This window comes from Heterodontus francisci, chromosome 1 (genome assembly GCF_036365525.1).
Source record: "Heterodontus francisci isolate sHetFra1 chromosome 1, sHetFra1.hap1, whole genome shotgun sequence".
In the NCBI taxonomy this organism is placed as follows: Eukaryota; Metazoa; Chordata; class Chondrichthyes; order Heterodontiformes; family Heterodontidae; genus Heterodontus; species Heterodontus francisci.
Window position 1 is genome coordinate 134599122 of NC_090371.1, and position 17697 is coordinate 134616818.

The 17697-nt window shown below is 42.5% G+C and overlaps 1 long non-coding RNA gene across 2 annotated transcripts; it reads left to right on the forward strand.

Moving 5' to 3' along the window:
• Positions 1–25: 25 nt before the first annotated feature.
• LOC137372354 (uncharacterized) lies at positions 26–17378 on the forward strand. Of its 2 annotated transcripts, none has more exons than XR_010975420.1 (3): positions 26–81; positions 14229–14588; positions 16035–17378. It is a non-coding gene; the product is annotated as an uncharacterized lncRNA (long non-coding RNA). The 2 variants fall into 2 exon arrangements; XR_010975421.1 differs by having other exon boundaries at positions 30–145; positions 14232–14588.
• The last annotated feature ends 319 nt before the right edge of the window (positions 17379–17697 follow it).

Sequence of the window (17697 nt, forward strand, 5' to 3'; positions counted from 1 at the left end):
TTGGAGAACGTCACAATGGGACAATGGAGCTTGTTGGTCGAGTGCGTGGTGGGCTCCGATTGGAAGGTTTGGTGTTGCAGGGTACTGAACGCCATTAGTGATTGTCTGTTGCCTAGTGACCAAATGGCGGATGTGTTTGAAGAGGGTGGGTGGATAATGAAAATTGAAACCAAACTGAAAGTACTCGAGATGCAGCAAATATAAAAAGTATTTTATTGAATTGGGGAGGAGGGAAAGGGCGTAAAGGAACGAAAACAGAAGTTAACAATAGATACTGTACTACCAAATGGGAAAGACTTGCAGGTTGGTAGGTAAATTGGCCATTATAAATTGCCCCTAGTATAGGTAGGTGGTAGGGAAATATAGGGACAGGTGGGGATGTGGTAGGAATATGGAATTAGTGTAGGATTAGTATAAATGGGTGGTTGATGGTCGGCACAGACTCGGTGGGCCGAAGGGCCTGTTTCAGTGCTGTATCTCTAAAAAAAAAATTTTTTTTAAGTTAAAAACCAATGGCCTGCTTGAAATAATTGATATAAAGGTTCACGGACGGTCATCAGCCATATATTAAAGAAACAATACAAGAAAATAGTTATCTAATAAAAGTAAAATACTGCTGATGCTGGAAATCTGAAATATAAACAAGAAATGCTGGAAATACTCAGCAGGTCTGGCAGCATCTGTGGAGAGAGAAGCAGAGTTAACGTTTCAGGTGAGTGACCCTTCATCATAGTTCTAGTGAGAGCCACCCTTGGTGGGAAAAGGTAAGGGAATGGTAGAAATTTGAAACAAAAATGTGGAAAGCCTGCAAACGTAACTCTTAGGATTAAAATTGAACTGCTGAAAAATCGAAGATATAGTAGCGATCTGAAATTATACCACTCATTAAACAAAAAACACTGATAAAGTGAGTGGGCAAAACTGAGGTGGAGTTCAAGTGGGATCATCCACTTTGGAAGAAAGATCATCTAAATGACAAGAAGGCAGGGTAGTAGAAATTCAAGGATGCAACACAGAAATCACTAAAAGCTAGTTGGCAGGTACAAAAATAATTTAAAAGGTTAATGGAATGTTGGCTTTTATCTCAAGGAGACTGAAGTACAAAGGATGGAAATTATGTTACAGTTTACTGCAAGCCATCTTATCAAACCCCTGTCTCCACCCTCACCTGAAACAAGTGTGAGCACCTCGTAGACCTCTTTGTCTCTAAGATTGAGACCATCCCATCAGCTGCCTCTGCCACTTCCTTCCCCTAACCTCCGGGTCAAGCTTCCACAAAAGTTCCCCGCCCTAGCCCTTGAACTTGCATCATTCTTTAGCCCTCTCTGTGCTCCTCTTATCCAAGAGACTCACCTCCAGCTCTCTCGACTATTCCCACTAAACTGCTAACCACCCAGCTTCCCTTCCTGGCTCCCATGTTAGCTGACATTGTTAACAGTTCTCTCTCAAGTACTTCCACCTTTCCTTGAAATCTACTGCCATCACCCCTCCTCAAAATACCAACCCTTGACCATCCTTACAAACTACTGCCTCATCTCTAACCTCCCTTTCCTCTCCAAAGACTTTGAAGATGTTGCCTCACCAATCTATGCCCATCTTTCCTAGATCTTCACATTTGAATTCCTCCAATCAGGCTTCCGCCCCTGCCACAGTACTGAAACAGTTCTTATCAAAATCACAAATGACATCCTGCATGACTGTGACAAAGGTTTAAAAAAAAAAGGCCCTGGCATGTGAAGGCCAATGGTGGAGCAATTAAAATCAGGGATGCTCAAGAGGCCAGAATTAGTGGGACACAGAGATCGCTGGGGGTTGTAAGGCTAGAGGAGGTCACAGAGATAGGGAGGGGCAAGGCAATGAAGTATTTCTACACAATGTTAAAAATTTAAGATCAAGGCATTGCGTAACCAGGTGCAAATGTAAGTCAGCGGGCACGGGGAGATTAGTGAGTGGGACTTGGTGCGAGTTAGGACATTGGGCAGCAGAGTTTTGGATGGCCTCAAGTTTACAAAGAGCCATTTCAGTACTGTGGCGGGGGGCAGAAACCTGATTGGAGGGATTCAAACATGTAGTTCCGAGTCAGATGGGGACAGATTTGGAAGCCAATATGTTCAAGGAAATATGTTTGGAAAGTAGCAGGAGGTTGGAAATGGTTTGCAAGGATGGAGGGGTCAGGGGGTTTTTTGAGAAGGGGTGTTGACGGTAGATTTGAAAGACAGTACCTGAGGAAAGAGAACTGTTAACAATATCAGCTAACATGGGAGCCAGAAAGGAAAGTTGGGTGGTTGGCAATTTAGTACTAATAGGGTCTAGAGAGCAAGAGGTGGATCTCATGGATAAGATGAGCAAGAAAGGGTATGAGGGGACATAGGAAAGAAACTAGAGAAAGATGCAGCACAGGAGGAGTCCATTCTGTTCATTGTGCCTGTGCCGGCTCTTTGTTAGAGCTATCCAATTAGTCCCACTAAAATGAAAGCAAAATACTGTGGATGCTGGGAATCTGAAATAAAAACAGAAAGTGCTGGAAATATTCAGCAGGTCTGGCAGCATCTTTGGAGAGAGAAACAGAGTTAACGTTTCAGGTCTGTGACCTTTCATCAGAACTGGCAAAGGTTGGAAATGTAATAGGCTTTGAGCAAGTGAAAGGGGGGAGTGGGGAAGAAGAACAAAAGGGAAGGTGTATGATAGAGCAGAGGGCAGGAGAGATTAAATAACAGAGATGTCACAGAACAAAAAAGGGCAAAGGGAGTGTTAATAGTTGTAGTAAAAGACAAAGCACTAGTCCAGAGGCTGTTAATGGCAGAATAATGAACAGCTCTGTCCAAAAGCAAAAACATGAAAAACATATAGCCCCACTCCCCTGTTGTTTCCCCATTATCCTGTATTTTTTCCCTTCAAGTATTTATCCAATTCCCTTTTGAAAGTTAGCATTCCATCTGCTTCCACCATGCTTTCAGGCAGTGCATTTGTTATGACCGAGGTGGATGAGTGCACTGTCTTTTCTAGTTCCACTTCTCCACAGGTCACAACGTTTTTTAAAAATATTTACTCAGTTACCGATGCAGTCAATCATATACTCTACTCTTTATTCCATAATAAAATACACCAACCAGATTTCTTTAATAAACAACAAAATTATCAGTTTATTATAAAACAAGACATATCCAGTAACGAAGCAAAGCATTAATACACAGATTGAAATATGAACATTCCCCTTTTTAAATTCCCCACACACAAACTCACACACACTGAAAAAAATACAGACGTTCTCTCTGCAGAGGCCTGTTACCAAAAAAAAGCAAATAGAACACCAAATACTTACTAATTCTTGAAGAAAAATAAGAGAAGATATGGAAAGATGTCATTTGTCCTTTTTTGGTCTGGCATCCCAAATACGCGTAGATGGCTGTCACTGGGATTTTTCTAGAGTAGTTCTTTTCAGGTGATGTTGAGGATCAGTTTGGCAGACTTTCCAGGAGAAATGTGGCATCAGTTTCTATATTTCTTATGCTTGATTCTCAGGAAGTTCTCAAGAGATGGAAGAGGGTGATCTGATGGTGGCTGCTTTCTTGGCTGGTTTTCTCCAACTGTCTTCAAAACAGTTCACACCCCAACACATTGTCCAAAGTGAAACCAAAAACAATATCTCAAGAGTGGCGCAGTGGTTAGCACCGCCGCCTCACAGCTCCAGGGACCCAGGTTCAATTCTGGGTACTGCCTGTGTGGAGTTTGCAAGTTCTCCCTGTGTCTGCGTGGGTTTCCTCCGGGTGCTCCGGTTTCCTCCCACAGCCAAAAGACTTGCAGGTTGATAGGTAAATTGGCCATTATAAATTGCCCTGAGTATAGGTAGGTGGTAGGGAAATATAGGGATAGGTGAGGATGTGGTAGGAATATGGGATTAGTGTAGGATTAGTATAGATGGGTGGTTAATGGTCGGCACAGACTCGGTGGGCCGAAGGGCCTGTTTCAGTGCTGTATCTCTAAAGCTAAAGCTAAAAGTAAAGTCAAGCCTCCTGACCGCTATAAATCTTGACCTGTTACTTCTCTGTAAACATCTTCCCCAGGTCACCAAGTTTTCTGTTGTTTATTGCTTAAAGCACATGACTTCCAGCAAGTCTGTTTTTAAGCAACATTTCCTTTCAATGAACTGTCAACAACAAAGCAAAGTCCAGCTTCTATGAAATCTTCAGCCTTCCAATAAATTCATCTTCACAATTTAAATATAAGTCCTCAAAAACATATACTTAACAATATACTTAACTTTTGTAACAGATTTCACTGAGATTTTTTTTTTAAATCCTCATGTTGTCTCTGGTTCTTTTGCCACTCACCTTAAATCAATGTCCTCTGGTTATTCACCCTTCTGCAACTGGAAACAGTTTCTCCATATTTACTTCATCAAAACCATTTATAATTTGGAACACTTCTATCAAATTTCTTCTTAACCTTCTCTGCTCTGAGGAAAACAATTCCACCTACTCCAGTCTCTCCACAAACCTGAATTCTCAAAACCCTGTTATCATTCCTGTAAATTTCTCCTACACCTTCTGTACAGCTTGACAACCTGAAGTGTGGTGCTCAGAATTGGACACACTGAGTCATGACCAGCATTTTATAAAAGTTTAGCATAACTTCCTTTTTTTTGTACTCTATGCCTCTATTTTATAAAGCCCAGAATCCCATATGTTTTTTATCAGACTTCTCAACTTGTCCTGCCACTTTCAAAGATTTGTGTACATACACTCCTAGGTGTCTCTGTTCCTGCACCCCCTTTAATATTGTAACATGTTGTTCATGTTGCCTTTCCTCATTCTTCCAACCAAAATATATTTCTCTACAGGTCAGTGCATTAAATTTTATCTGTCACATGTCTGCCCATTTCATACTTCTGTCTATGTCCTTCTGATTTCTGTTACTATCTTCCTCATTGTTTACTATATTTCCAAGTTTTGTGTCATCTGCAAATTTTGAAATTATGCCCTATATATCCAAGTCCAGGTCGTTTCCAGCTGCTGTCTTTGTTCTGCTCAGGTGGTCCTCCAATTCTGTTTGCTAGTCTTGTCCCTTCTTCTTATTCCCCTGTGAAGCCAGGAGGGTGATGACCCCCTGCATTGCCCAAGCACTTATTACCCACTCGACACACCCAGTACTGCCTCGGATGGCACCTACTTCCCAATGGCTGGGACCTCTCTGAGCTATTCGCCTTTTCATGGGGTCCACCAAATTCCCTGGGGTGGCCATGACTGGCTCCACACTGTGTGTCCGCCTCCATTCAGCTGGTCTGCCCCATATAACTCGTGCAGCCCTGGTGCCCCCATCAAAACCAGAACATGCCCTTTAATGAGCTCTCAATGAGCTCTTTAACAATGTTAATAGGCCTCCTTACTGGATTGGGTGGAATCTCGGGACCGCACTCCCCCTCACCCTGGTGAAACTCGCCAGCATCAGGAAACTAATGCACCAGTATTTTGGTCCCCTGCCAGCCCCCATTTCCACCCTCAGTGGGACCTGAAAATTCAGCCCATTGTCTCTAAACGTTTCCAAAAGCAAAATGCTGCGGATACTAGAAATCTGAAATAGAAAGAGAAAATGCTGAAAATACTCAGCAGGTCTGGTAGCATCTGTAAAGAGAGAAACAGTTAACGTTTCAAAATGTTACATACGAACATATGAATTAGGAGCAGGAATAGGCCACTTGGCCCCTCGAGCCTGCTCCGCCATCCAACAAGATCATGGCTGATCTGATTGTAACCTCAACTTCACATGCCCGCTTACCCCCGCAGTAACCTTTCACCCCCTTGCTTATCAGGAATCTATCTACCTCTGCCGTATGAATATTCAAAGACTCTGCTTCCACCACCCTTTGAGGAAGAGTTCCAAAGACTCACAACCCTCTGAGAGAAAAAATTTCTCCTCATCTCTGCCTTAAATGGGCGACCCCTTATTTTTAAACAGTGACCCCTTGTTCTAGATTGTCCCACAAGCGGAAACATCCTTTCCACATCCACCCTGTCAAGACCCCTCAGGATCTAATATGTTTCAATCAAGTCGCCTCTTACTCTTCTAAACTCCAGCGGATACAAGCCTAGCCTGTTCAACCTTTCCTCAAGAAAAATCGTCCATTCCAGCTATTAGTCGAGTAAACCTTTTCTGAATTGCTTCCAATGCATTTACATCCTTCCTTAAATAAGGAGACCAATGCTGTACACAGTACTTCAAATGTGGTCTCACTAATACCCTGTATAACTGAAGCATAACCTCCCTACTTTTGTATTTAATTCCCCTCACAATAAACAATGACATTCTTAGTTTTCCTAATTACTTGCTGTACCTGCATACTAACCTTATGTGATTCATGCACGAAGACACCCAGAACCTTCTGCAACTCAGCTCTGCAATCTCTCACCATTTAGGTAATCTGCTTCTTTTTCATTCTTCTTGTCAAAATGGACAATTTCACATTTTCTCACATATACTCCATTTGCAGATCTTTGCCCACTCACTTAACCTATCTATATCCCTTTGTAGCCTCCTTATGTCCTCTTCACAACTTACTTTCCTACCTACCAGTTCCGATGAAGGGTCACTGACCCGAAACGTTAACTCTGCTTCTCTTTCCACAGATGCTGCCAGACCTGCTGAGTGATTCCAGCATTTCTTGTTTTTATTTCAGATTTTCAGCATCCGCAGCATTTTGCTTTTACTTTCCTGCCTATCTTTGTATCATTAGCAAATTTAGCAACCATACCTTCGGTCCCTTCATCGAATTAATGACTATAAATTGTAAAAAGTTGAGGCCTCAGCACTGATGCCTGTGGCACACCTTTCGTTACATTTTGTCAACCAGAAAATGACCCATTTATGCCTACTCTTTGTTTCCTTTTAGCCAGCCGATCTTCTATCCATGCCAATATGTTACCCCCTAAACCATGAGCTTTTGTTTTTCGCAATAATCTTTGATGTGGCACCTTATCAAATGTCTTCTGGAAATCTAGGTACAGTACAGCCACTGGTTCCCCTTTATCCATAGTACATGTTACTTCTTCAAAGAACTCCAATAAATTGGTTAGACATGATTTCCTTTCATAAAACCACTTTGACTCTGCCTGTTATCTTGAATTTTTCTAAGTGCCCTGCTATAACATCTTTAGTAATAGCTTCTAACATTTTCCCTATGACAGATTTTAAGCTAACTGGCCTGTAGATTCCTGCTTTCTGTCCCCTTCAGTTTTTGAATAAAGGAGTTACATTTGCTATTTTCCAATCTGATGGAACCTTCCCCGAATCTAGGGAATTTTGGAAAATTAAAACCAATGCATCAACTATCTCACTAGCCACTTCTTTTAAGACCCTAGGATGAAGTAATCAGGACCAGGGATTTGTCAGCCCGCAACTCCAGCTATTTGCTCAGTAACACTTCTCTGGTGATCATAATTTTCTTGAGTTCCTGTTCAATTCATTTGCCATCTCCTTATTTTCCATTATTAATTCCTCAGACTCACTTTCTATCGGACCAACACTCACTTTATTAACTCTTTTTTAAATGTCTATAGAAACTCTTACTATCGGTTTTTATATTTCTAACTAGCTTTCACTCGTATTCTAATTTTTCCCTGCTTATTAATCTTTTAGTCATTCTTGGCTGTTTTTTGTATTCTGTCCAATCTTCTGACCTGCCACCCATCTTTGTGCAATTATGTGCTTTTTCTTTAAGTTTGATACTACCTTTAACTTCTTTAGTTAACCATGGATGGTGAGTGCTCCCTTTGGAATTTTTCTTTCTCTTTGGAATGTATCTATTCTGTGTATTCTGAAATATCCCCTTAAATGTCTGCCACTGCATCTTTATTGACCTATCCCTTAACCCAACTAATTTGCCGGTTCACTTTAGCTAGCTCTGCTTTCATGCCCTCATAATTGCCCTTATTTAAGTTTAAAATACTCGTCTTAGACCCACTCTTCTCTCCTTCAAACTTAATGTAAAATTCCATCATATTATGATCGCTGCTGCTCAGGGCGCCTTCACTATGAGGTTATTAATTAATCCTATCTTGTTGCACAATACCAAATCTAATGCAGCCTGCTCTCTGGTTGGTTCCAGAACATGCTCTTCTAAGAAGCTATCCCGAAACATTCTATGAACTCCACATCTAGGCTACCTTTGTCCATCTGATTTTTCCAGTCTATATGTAGATTAAAATTCCCCAAGATTATCACCCTACCTTTCTGATAAGCCCCCATTATTGCTTCCTTTATACCCCATTCTACCATGTGGTTACTGTTAGGGGGCCTGTACACCACTCCCACAAGTGACTTCTTGCCTTTATCATTTCTCATCTCTACCCAAACCGCTTCTACATTCTGGTTTCCTGAACTTAGGTCATCTCTCTCTATTGTGCTAATACCATCATTAATTAACGAGACACCCCTCCACATTTTCCTAGCTTTCTGTCCTTCCTAAATGTCATGTACATTTCAATATTCAGGTCTCAATCTATGTCATCCTGCAGCCATGTCTCCGTAATGGCTATCAGATCACACTTATTTATTTCTATTTGCATGATTAGTTTATTTGTTTTGTTTCAAATGCTACGTGCACTCAGATACAGAGCCTTTAGTTTTGTCCTTTTATTATTTTTGTAATGTCTAGCCTTGACTGCTGATTTACTTTTAGATTTGTACTCTCTATCCCTCCCTGTCATGGTCTGTTTATCATTTCCCATATTAATACCTTTCTCTCTTGCCTTGTCTCTTTTCTTTGATTTACCACATCTTCCCAAATTTGATCCCTTAGCCCCACTATTTAGTTTAAAACCCTCTTTACTTTCCCAGTTATGCATTTCGCTAGAATACTGATCCCAGCACGGTTCTGGTGTAGACCGTCCCAACGGTACAGCTCCCACTTTCCGCAGTACTGGTGCCAATACCCCTTGAACCGGAACACACTTCTACCACACCAGTCTTTGAGCTACGCATTCATTTCTCTAATCTGATTTGCCCTATGCTAATTTGCATGTGGCTCAGGTAATAATCCAGAGATCATTATCTTTGAAGTTCTGCTTCTTAATTTGGTGCTTAGCGCCTCATACTGACTATGTAGAACCTCTTTTCTTGACCTGCTTATGTGGTTGGTACCGACGTGGACCACGACGACTGGATCCTCCCCCTCCCACAGTAAGTTCCTTTCCAGCCTTGAGTTGATGTCCTGAACCCTGGCACCGGTCTGGCAACACAGCTTTCTAGACTCTCACTCTGCTGCAGAGAACAGTGTCAATCCCCCTCACTATGCTGTCCCCTACTAACACTACTTTCCTTTTTGCTCCCTCCGCTTGAATGGCTTCCTGCACTACGATGCCATGGTTAGTCTGCTCATCCACACTACAGTCCTTGGTCTTGTCCATAGAACTATAAAAAAGTTACAGCACAGAAGGAGGCCATTCAGTCCATCATGTCTGCGTGGCTGTAAAAACTAGCCACCCAATCTAATCCCATCTTCTAGCACCTGGTCCGTAGCCTCGTAGGTTGCAGCATTTCAGGTGCATGTCCAGGTATGTTTTAAATGAGTTGTCCATACTGCTACAAGAACCTCGAACTTGTTGCTCAATTGCAAGGGCTGAGGCTGCTCCGCTCCCACCTTCTCGATCCCCTGACCTGCCTGACTCGCAGTCACATCCTCCTGTCCCTGACCACTGACCAAATCAGATGAGCCTATCCTAAGGGGTGTGACTGCCTTCTGGAAAAAAAAGTGTCCAGACAATTCTCTCTCTCTCTGATGCATTGTAATGTCTGCAGCTCGGCCTTCAGCTCATCAACTCTGAGCCAAAGCTTCTCAAGCCGCAGACACTTACTACAGATGTGGTTGCCATGGATTGCCGTGGCATTTAGGGACTCCCACTCTTTTTTTCTCTCCACAGCTACTGCCAGACCTGCTGAGTATTTCCAGCATTTTCTGTTTTTACGTCCCTTAAAGTTTCCTCATCACTGACAGGCTTGCAGTTGCCAGGTTTATTCATCTCTACTTTTTCAAACAGAGGTGTAATATTTACAAACCTTTAGTCCTCTGGCACTAACCCCAAATCCAAGGATTAGAAAACTGAACAGAGCCTCTGCAATTTCCACCCTTATTTCCCTCAGTAAACTAGGATGCATCCCATCCTGACTGGATGAATTTTCTACTTTGAAGCCTGACAACCTTCTCTTTACCTATTTTTATCCAAGCACACTCGCCTCTGAGACAGAAGATTGTGGATTCAAGTCCCACTCTAGGACTTGAGCACAAAAATCAAGGCTGACACTCCAGTGCAGAACTGAGGGAGTGCTGCACTGTTAGAGATGGGGAGACATTAAACTGAGGTCCCATCTATCCATAGCACTATTTTAAAAAGGAGTAGGAGAGTTATCCCCGGTGTCCTGCCAATATTTATCCTTCAATCAACATCACAAAGATAGATTATCTTGTCATTATCACATTGATTTTTGTGGGAGCTTGCAGTGCCCAAATTGGTTGTCATGTTTCCTACATTACAATAGTGATTGCACTTCAAAAATACTTCATTGCCTGTAAAGTGCTTTGAGATGTCCTTTAGTTGTGAAAGGCGCAATATAATGCACAGTTTTTCTCTATGCAATTTCACTACTACCTCCTCCTTTGCTACTCCTCTTGGGAAGACAGTTACATAGCACTCATTTAGTACCTCAGGCATTCCCCCTGCCTCCACAAGAATATCTCTTTTTTTTGGGTCCATAATCTTTCTACCTTTCCTTTGACTATCTTTTTACTCTTTATATGTTTATAAAGACTTTCTGTTTCTGTTTTATGTTACCCGCTAATTATTCTCATAATCTCTCTTTGCCCCTCTTATTTCCTTTCTCAGTTCTCCTTTATACTTTTTGTATTCAGCTTGGTTCCCTGCTGTATTATGAACCCTACATTTGTCATAAACCTACATTTTCTGTCTTGTTTTAACCTCAATATCTTTAGTCATCCCTGAACTCTAGCTTTAGATACCCTTCCTTTCCCTCTGTTGGAACAGGTCTTCTCTCTACCCAAACATCTGCCCATTGAAGGCCTCTCATTGTTCAATTACTGTTTTGCTTTCCAATTTTTCATTCCAATCCATCGGGGCCATCAACTCACTGAAGTTAGCTTTCCTCCAGTTAAGTATTTTTACAAAGCTCTCCCACTGAAACATGCTTCACTTGCCACAATTCATTCCCAGAACTAGATCTAGTAATTCTTCCTTCCTCATTGGGCTGGAAACAAGACTGATCAAGAAATGTTCTCTTGTTTATATTTCAGAAATTCCTCCCCCTCTTTGCCCTGTTCCTATTCCAGTCTAAATCAGGATAGTTGAAGTCCCCCAATTTTTGCATCTTTCTGTAATTTCCCAGAAAATTATACTCCTCTATCTCCTTCCCACTATTTGGTGGCCTATAGGATATACCTGATAGTGTAATTGCTCCTCTATTGGCCCTTAATTCTAAGTGAATAGATTCTGTCTTCGAACACTCTTCCATTATCCCTCTCCAGTTCTTTAATAGTTTTTTTGATCAATACTGCTTGTCTCCCCCCTTTTTATTTGGCTTTCTTATTTTTCCTGAATACCCCATAACTACATCATCCCTCTCCAGTGCTATACTAGTTTCTTTGATCAAGACTGCCATCTCACCAACCCTCTCCTTTTTTCCTTCCCAATCTTTTCTGAATGCCATGTAGCCAGGAATATTAATGTCTCAATCCTCCCCTTCTTTGAGCCAGGTCTCTATTATTGCCACGATATCATAGCCCCATGTGACGACTTGTCCATGTAGCTCACCAATCCTATTTACCACACTACTGACAGATTTTTAAAAAAATTTGTTCTTGAAATGTGAGCATCGCTGGCAAGGCCAACATTTGTTGCCCATTCCTAACTGCCCTTGAGAAGGTGATGGTGAGCCGCACATGCTCTCCAAACCCATCTTAGACTGCCACATAAAATAAAAGCAAAATACTGCGGATGCTGGAAATCTGAAATAAAAACAAGAAATGCTGGAACCACTCAGCAGGTCTGGCAGCATCTGTGGAAAGAGAAGCAGAGTTAACGTTTCGGGTCAGTGACCCTTCATCGGAACTAGCAAATATTAGAAATGTCAAAGATTATAAGCAAGTGAGGCAGGGGTGGGGCAAGAGATAACAAAGGAGAAGGAGAAGGGGAGACAAAACACAGACTGGGTGACCGCTTTGCGGAACACCTCCGCTCCGTCCGCAAGCAGGACCCTGAGCTTCCGGTTGTTTGCCATTTCAACACTCCCCCCTGCTCTCATGCTCACATCTCTGTACTGGGATTGCTGCAATGTTCCAGTGAATATCAACGCAAGCTCGAGAAACAGCATCTCATTTACCGATTAGGCACACTACAGCCTGCCGGACTGAACATTGAGTTCAATCATTTCAGAGCATGACGGGCCCCCCATTTTACTTTTATTTTTAGTTAGTTTTTCTTTTTTACATTTTTTACAACTTTTTTTTTCATGTTTATTTCATTTCATCTTAGTTTGTTCAGTTTGCTTACCCACTGTTTTTTTTTCATGTTTGTACTTGCTGCTGTTCTACCTTCAGTCCATTAACACCCTATTTATACTAATGCTTTGTCTTTTAACACACCATTAACATATTGTTTGCCTTTGTTCCATGACCTTTTGGTCAGCCATGTGGCCTTGTCCAATCTACACCTTCGCCTTTGTTATCTCTTGCCCCACCCCCGCCTCACTTGCTTATAATCTTTGACATTTCTAATATTTGCTAGTTCCGAAGAAGGGTCACTGACCCGAAACGTTAACTCTGCTTCTCTTTCCACAGGTGCTGCCAGACCTGCTGAGTGGTTCCAGCATTTCTTGTTTTTAGACTGCCACATATTTGCCCTTGTCTAATTCCTCCTATTTCTGAACTATCCTTTACTCTAGTGCTATTTGTGCCTATGTACCTTGGTTCTCCTCTCTAATGTTTCAACCTGGTGCCCATCCCCCTGCCAAATTAGTTTAAAAATCTCCCTCCTGTATTAGTTAACCTTCCCTGAAGGACATTGTTTCCAGCTTTGCTGAGGTGCAATCTGTCCACCTTGAACAGGTTGCTCCTGTCCCAAAAAACTGAATCCTCTCTCCTGCACTATTTCTCCAGCTACACATTAACCTGTATTATCCTACCGTTCCTATACTCACTAGCGCATGGCATTGGGAGTAATCCAGAGATCACTACCTCTGAGGCCCTTCTCTTTAATTTCTCTCCAGCTCCTAAAACTCTGATTGCAGGACCTCAACCTTTTTCCTTCCTATGTCATTAGCTCCCATGTGGACCACGATTGCTGTCTGTTCCCCTTCCTTCCTCAAAATGTTCTGCACCCTCTCAGTGATGGCCTTTACCCTATCACCAGGGAGGCAACAGACAGGCAGTTGCAGAAATGCATGTTTATCCCTATCCCTATGACTATTAAATCCCCTATGATTACTGCATTTTTGTAATTTGCTGTGCCCACCATGTGCAGTCATTTGCCCTACAATGCTATTGGCGTATTTAGACTGCACTTCCCTAAGATGTTATCACTCTCACCAATATTCAGCGCTGATCCCGGTTTGACAGTGCCACACTCCTGGAGGATTCCTATTCTGCCAGATGGCCAACCACTCACTATTCACTTAAACATCCTGTAGCTGCAAGGTAACCACCTCCTGAAACTTGTGTTGTTGGAAATTCTCAGCCTCCTATATGCACTGCATTGACTCCAGCCACTCCTCAAGCTCAGAAACTCTGAGCTCATGTTCAAGCAACTGGAGGTAATTCCTGCATGTTTGGCTATTCAAGACACATGAAGTGCCCTGGAGTTAACATATGACATGAGATTTGCAGGAAACAGGTCTCAGCTATTGCACCATTCATTTTCCCCCTTTTAAATGTGCTGCAGCATGAGCAAGAAGCAGGACAGAAAGAGACACAGCTTAATGGCACTGATCTCCTCCAGCCTTGAGATTCTTTATGTTTCTATGATGTTGCAGGACTGAGAAGTCTTGAAGTTCAGAATTGTTCTGAAAACAGCACTGACATGCTGTAGCACACTCTGTTCTACACAATTCAGAAGATTACAAGTAATAAATTTATAATACCAGATATGAGAGGTAACACAATGGTGCCACACAATACTGTAGTTACTCTGTGGAAAAGTATCTAATACTAAATTTTAATTTTCGTGCAGCAGGTTTTCAACTGGTGGAAGGGTGATATAGTGCAAATCAATGATAGGAGCAGCTGGAAATTCCCTATTCCAGTAGCAGCAAGGAGCATTGCTCCTTAAACATGGAGATGGTCAATGTGGGCAGCACTCACCGTTATTAAGGAGTGGAATGCAAAGGATCTTCCAGTTACCACACATGCACAATCAAATGTGGAAATCAGAAAGTTGCCATCCAATTTGCCTTGCTCCGCCAGAAGCTGTATTCCACCAGTAACTCGCCAAGAGACTCTGCATTCAAACACATTAAGGGCATGAAGTTGCTGAACATACTCATTAGGTGCCCACAAAATTACAGAAAAAGTGGACTTTGTTCATTAAAGTGTAAGTAAATTTATAACAGCATGTTAAGTCTTAATTACTGGCCATAAACCTCTCTAGCACTGAAAATTTACTTTTAAAATTGTGGACTCTCACTCCTTCAGATTTTAATTATGGTTGGAGATTTAAAGTAATTTAATTTTTAAAACTTTTTTTTGGTTTCTTTTATATTTCCCTCTTAATTCCATCTTGCTTTTCCTCTTTATTTCATTTTCTGTACATGATTTGCATTTTAGTTTAGAGATACAGCACTGAAACAGGCCCTTCGGCCCACCGAGTCTGTGCCGACCATCAACCACCCATTTATACTAATCCCATATTCCTACCACATCCCCACCTGTCCCTATATTTCCCTACCACCTACCTATACTAGGGGCAATTTATAATGGCCAATTTACCTACCAACCTGCAAGTCTTTTTGGCTTGTGGGAGGAAACCGGAGCACCCGGAGGAAACCCACGCAGACACAGGGAGAACTTGCAAACTCCACACAGGCAGTGCCCAGAATTGAACCCGGGTCGCTGGAGCTGTGAGGCGGCGGTGCTAACCACTGCGCCACTGTGCCGCCCGTATTTTGTGGTGGTAATGAAGGTGAAACTGTCAGCAACTTCTGGAATCCACACCTGTACTGTTAAATGTGGAAATCCAGAAGTTGCGATCTATGATTCTACGCTTCTGCAGAGGGTGCTCTGTAAGGTCCACCCAGACTGCAATCAATTGGAAATCATTGAACTGATGAGAACTTACACACTTACGCTCTTAGTCTTGCTGTCAAAACACTTGAGAAGTTACACCTTGTTGAATGAGGTCTGACTGGGTTTTTAATGGTTCAAGATTACTGTTCAGCAACCTCACTGGCCCTGAAACAATTATTTTATATTTGCTGACTCAAAATCCAGCCCATTATTCTACCTTACAGTTCCTAGTTTAGACTGCGTGGCTCAGTAAGGATTCTTCAATCTGATTAGTTAAGGAGACCCACAGTTGCTTGACTGTTCACCAACACCACTGCTGACCGGGCTGGCCGAGTCCTGAAGGACATAGCTGTCAGACTGGGCATGTGACAGGTGGTGAGGGAACCAACAAGAGGGAAAACCTACTTGACCCCGTCCTCACCAATCTACCTGTCACATCTGTCCTTGACCGTATTAGTAGGAGTGACCACCGCACAGTTCTTGTGAAGACGAAGGCCTGACTTCACACTGATGATGCCATCCATCATGTTGTGTGGCACTACCACCATGCTAAATGGGATAGTCAACATTTTCATTTTCCTATCAGCCATTCTTGTGGTTGTGAGTGAAATTGAAAATGTTGAACTGAAGCTGAGGAGTGCTTTTCTTAGATTGTGGTTATAATTTACTGTTGATAGAAAGTTGAGAAAGCTTTGCATGATACTTAGCTTGCATCACTCCTGACCTGGAACTGCGTGTTGTATACGTCTTACAGCAGAGTCTGGCCTCTAATCGTCTTGGAACCCCCTTTCCATTGGACCAAAGCCCCACTCTGCCGAGGCCATATGGTGGCCGACGTGCAAGACCATGCCACATTTAAAAAATCCACGCACAGGCATCTTCCACTCGCCAAAATGAAGTTTGGGGCCTGGAACGTCAGGACCCTCCTGGACAACCCCAAGAGCGACAGGCCTGAATGTCACACTGCCATCATAGCTCAGGAGCTCAGGCGCCTCGACATTGACATTGCCAACTGAAAGAACTAGGTGGCGGATACACCGTTTTTCTGGAAGGGTCTGCCAGAAGAGGAACTTCGCCTCCATGGGGTGAGCTTCACCATCAAAAATGAGCTTGTCCAGCACATCAGCGACTCCCCCTGTGGGATAAGTGAGTGCCTCATAACTGCCCTGCTCACCCTAACAAGAAACCGGCATGCCACTGTCATCAGTGCCTATGCTCCTACTCTTGAAGCAACATACAAGGCCAAAGAGGGATTCTACACAGACCTTGAGCAATTCCCTAGCCTGAATCCCAGCAGAAACACGCTAATCCTCCTCAAAGACTTCAATGCCAGAGTCGGGAAGGACACAAATCTCTGGAAGGGGGTGATTGGCAAAGAAGGAATAGGGAAAACAAACTCCAACGGAGTCCTTCTCCTGACAAAATTCTTTGAGCATGACTGTCAGGCAAGCCCCCCTACCTGCCAAGACTGAGGCACACATTATTTCATCACATGAACATTAAAACTAAAAATTGCAAGCCCCTGACTGGAAAGACATTTTAATTGTAACACAGTGTTGGAACAAGGGACAAAGGACCATGCCCTGACATATTCAACCAACAATGGACTTTTGATTACCAGATGTTGGAGGTGGGGGAGCTAGCATTCCAGGTTGACTGCTAAGCTAGCAGAATCCACAAACACAGATGTGGACAGACCAGTGTTTAGTCACATGACTAACTGGCTGTTGCAGAGTTTTGAACTGAGAGTTTTAAATTGGAGAAAACAGTGTTTGAACTCAGAAGGCTGTTAGCTCCTGGACTGAAAACACCTCTCTCTTGTCTGCTCTCATCTCGCTCCCACCAGCTTCGGAAACCATTGAAGACATATGAACCCCAAGAGAGAAAAGTCTCCTACAGTGAACAAGGTTTAAGAAGAATACTGGGCCCCAATGAAATGTAAGAACTGTCTACAATCAAGGACTCCACAGTGAGCTGGAAACACAGAAACATTAACAAGAAACCCCCTTTTAGAGACTGCCTCAAACCTCTCCATTTTATTTTTCTTCTACTCTTTTCTGTCCCTATTTGCATGTGTGTATCGCATGTGCATGCTAGCGTGGGTGCGTTGTATATCCATAGGTGTTAGCTGTATTACAGTTTAAGTTTAAGGTTTAATAAATTTCACTTTTCTCCTTTAAACCAAAGAAAGTCAGTTTATGCTCATTTCTTTGCCTTATAATTGGAAAGCTGTGAACAAGGATTCAATAAGGGGGAGCTCAAAACTGTGTGTTAAAAATAAAACCCTGTTACAATAAGACCAGGTGAAGACAGCAAAAGACCCCTAGACACCTTTCTCACCTGGTCGTAACAATGACATTGTCATTACTAACGCCCTGTTCCACCAGTGAGACAAACACAAGACCTCAAGGCAACAT